The sequence below is a fragment of the Colobus angolensis genome, unplaced genomic scaffold (assembly GCF_000951035.1).
Source record: "Colobus angolensis palliatus isolate OR3802 unplaced genomic scaffold, Cang.pa_1.0 Scaffold135, whole genome shotgun sequence".
NCBI lineage: Eukaryota > Metazoa > Chordata > Mammalia > Primates > Cercopithecidae > Colobus > Colobus angolensis.
Window position 1 is genome coordinate 1,422,836 of NW_012114433.1, and position 3,593 is coordinate 1,426,428.

Here is a 3,593-nt window from a genome sequence, read left to right on the forward strand (position 1 = left end):
GCCCCCCCCCCAGTCCCCAGCACCTAAGTCCTGGGCCGTAGAGGGGACACCAGGCACCCCCCCACCCCCGACTGCGGGTCCTGCTACTGCAGGTGGGTGTCATTTCAGGCGGTTCCAGAAGGGGGAGCCAGAAGCCACGAAATGGCACCTGCGAGGCCACCTGGGCCAACATCCCAGCTCCAGCTCGGATTTTGGGGGTTAGAGGAGCTGATGGCTTGGGGATTCCTCTGAATCTGGTGTCCTGCTGAGCGCCAACAAGCAACCCCTGAAACGGGGTCCCCAGGAAAGCCAGTCCTTTCTTGCTGAAGAGTTTCCTCCCGTCCCGCGGGCACTTGTACACAGGAGGTGTTACTGTGTCTGGATGGAGAGAGTGTCCCCCGTGGAGGGCTGCAGGGCAGCCTCAGCTCCCATGACCCGTCCCACGTGCTGGTCGGCCCCTCGGGTGGGCCTCGGGACCAATGGCTGAGCAGAAGCCCGGGAGGAAGGAGGTCCTCGTGCCAGTTCTGCTGAGTCCTCAATGCTCACGCTAATGACAGGATTTTCCAAAATGGATTGTCCTGCGCCTGTGGGCCTGGAAGAGAATCCAGAAATCCTCCAGCCCCACCTCTGCCTGGGTCCTGAGAGTTCTGGGGCCGGAAGGCTGCAGGCGCTGAGCTCATCTGCGCTGGGGGTGGACATCGCCCTGGTTGTGACCTGAGATGCGAACAGAAGCGTTGGGGTCCAGATCTAGAAAGACGAGGCCAGCACAGACCACGTCCTGGAAAAGACACAACGTGGCCTTTGGAATATCCGCCCCTCATTAAGGAAGAGAGGGAGGCCCTGAGATCAGGCGTCGCTGCAAGTCAGAAATCTGGATTTTTAGGTGAAGTGACCATTTTAAAATTGAGCTCCCAGCACTTGTTGCTGTCATTGGGTTGCCTGGGAGACTGCGTGGGGCAGCCGAGGGGGCACCGTCTGCCATGGCTGGTTCCCCGTCACCGCAAGGCCCAGCAGCAGTCAGCCTCAGACCTTCTCCCTGTCCCAAGAGGCCCTCTCACAGCTTGCCTCAGTTTCTCCCTGGGGTCCAGCACAGCTGTGTTTGCAGGTGGGGAGCCAGCAAGGCTCTTGCCCTGGAGTAATGGGATGTCGTGATGCTCACTGATCCCCTCGAGGAGGCCTTTCCTTGGGGGCTGCCCCGTGTGGAGCAACCCCTGGCCCTGTAGACCCTGTGTTCCTTCCTCAGGGCATCCTGCTGGGGTGAGGGATGGGGACTGGCCCCCTGGACGGATGGGGACTCCTGACCTCCCCCATGGGCCCCAGGGAAAGACAAGCAAAACACGGGCCATCCCGATTGTGTCCCGCTTCTCCCACCTGCAGCTGCCCCGGGCCAGGCTGTGCAGAAGAGCTGGGGCCACGAGAAGGAGCTGCACCACCAGCTTCCATCGCAGGTGCCCACCACCCTCAGGGACACTTTTAATTGTCTGCATTTCAGTTTGTCTCTAACGGGTCCGGTTGTAGTCCCTCAGAAGTTGTAAACCTGACATTCACTGCCTGTAGCTGCTGGGGAGAAAATACTGCCGATTTCCTAGCTGAAGGTTTGTTCCTGTGCCCACACCGTGCGTCCAGCACAACCACAGGAAGCACTCCGCCAGGAGAAGGAGAATCCGCGAGAGCTCCCGAGTTATCCTCACAGTAGCTCGGGCTCTGAGACTGCCCCCTTCACTTCCATCGGCAATGGGGAGCCCCGTGCAGACAGTGGGGTTAACTGGGGTCCCAGGCCACGTGTTGGTGCTGACTCCCAGGCACAGATGCTCGTGCGGACCCTGCAGGGCTGGTGGTCAGGGGCTGTGGGTGTCCAGTCCAGGATGCGCCAGGCTCCTGGGCCAGCCTGCCCTGCTCCTGTCCACCCTGCTCCTGTCCCACTGCCCTGTGTCCTCTTGACCTGAGCCTCGGCTTGTCCAGCTGGGGTTGTCCAGGTGGGAGTAACTGTCTAGACGAGAAAATGAGAGAACCGGGTCCACAGGACAGGAGCAGGGGGCCAGTATGGGGACATCACTGCCACAGTCCCCTTACCGGGGCACTGGCTGTCTCTGGCTCTGCCTGTTTTTAGGAACCACCTGGACTGATGCCATCCACGGTCCCCTGTGAAAATTCTTGCTGCGTCCTCTGGGCTCTGTGCCTTCACCTGGGGACAGGGCCCTCCCCTTGGCCTCCTTGAGTCCTCCTCCCAACTAATTTGTGACAAAATGAGAAGAAACAAAAGGCAATAAGAGGAGAGTGGGGTGGGCCGGGACAGAACCGGGCCCTGGGCTGCACCGTCATCGCTCGTCTCAGCTCTCAGTGACCTGAGGACCAGGACCCAGACCCAGGGTGGGGACTGTGCAGGGGGCCCAGCCAGGGGCGGGGGCTGTGGGGGCAACTGTGCCAGGGAACCAGCAGAGATGTGGCTAACGGTACAGCCCAGCTGAGAACTGTGCAGCTGTGCACTTAGAGAAACCCAAGCATCTCTGACACTGACTCACAGGGCTGGGTGAGCAGGGACGAGCCGGCAGCAGGTGAGTCGTGGGGCCTGGGGACCAAAGCCAGCCTCCCTGGCTGTGCGGGGCTGGGAGACTTTGCAGGGCTGGGGCACAGGAAACCTGAAATGCTGAACCCTAAGCACAGCCTGCGTTGGAAAAGCCCGTCCTGGGTCATGCCCACCCGCACCCCTGGGGCTGCAGCCTCTCCTCTGGGGCCCGGCTTGGTTGCTTCGGCCCTTCCAGGCCCTCCCTGGGCCCTGCCCCAATCCACAGGCCACCTATGGGTTCTGAAATGCCCCTCAGTGTGGGCTCATGAAGACAGACTGTCCCCTGCAGCCCTGCCCAGAGCCTGCAGTTCGGGCCCCACACAAGTTCTCAGGACACTGCAGGGCAGCAGTGACAAGGAGGTGTCCGCCCCACTGCAGATCGCCCAGAGCCCACGGCCACCCAGATCATGCACTGTGGGACCCGCAGGTGTCTTGGTCCCAGGTGTCCAGGCTGGCTGGTCACCCAGCTGCACACCTCTGCAGCCCCGTGACGGTCACACCGCCCAGGAGGGGACACCCCGACCTGCAGCCCCCCTGGCAGGCCACCCTCCAGGCCTAGGCCAGACCCATGGCAAGGATGGGGGCACCCTGCTGCCCCCCGCCCCAGCCTCTGAGGACTATAAACCTGAGAACACAGGAGTGATGAGGGAGGTCTCTCAGCGGCGACCAGACACCACACTTGCCGGGGGCAGAGAGAGAGGCAGACACAGGAGGGAGTGGAGAGAGACAGGGAGACACACACTCCTTGTCCCCAAGGCATCCTGGGGATCCTAGCGGGGCCATCTGCAGGGACCCCAGGCTCCATCCACCAAAAAGGGGCGTGTGGGCGAGCACCGGGAGGACCGCAGCCCCCAGGAAGCTGCGCACAGTCACCACGCCATCAGAGAGAACAGAAAGCAGGTCTGGAAGAGCTGCCTGCCCACCACTGGTGCTCACAGCAGCCAAAGGGGAAGGTCACTCGAGTGTCCGTGGACAGAGGAGGGACCCACGGTGGGGCCCAACCCATCCACAGGGATGTGACTCAGCCTTAACAAGGAAGAAATTCAGA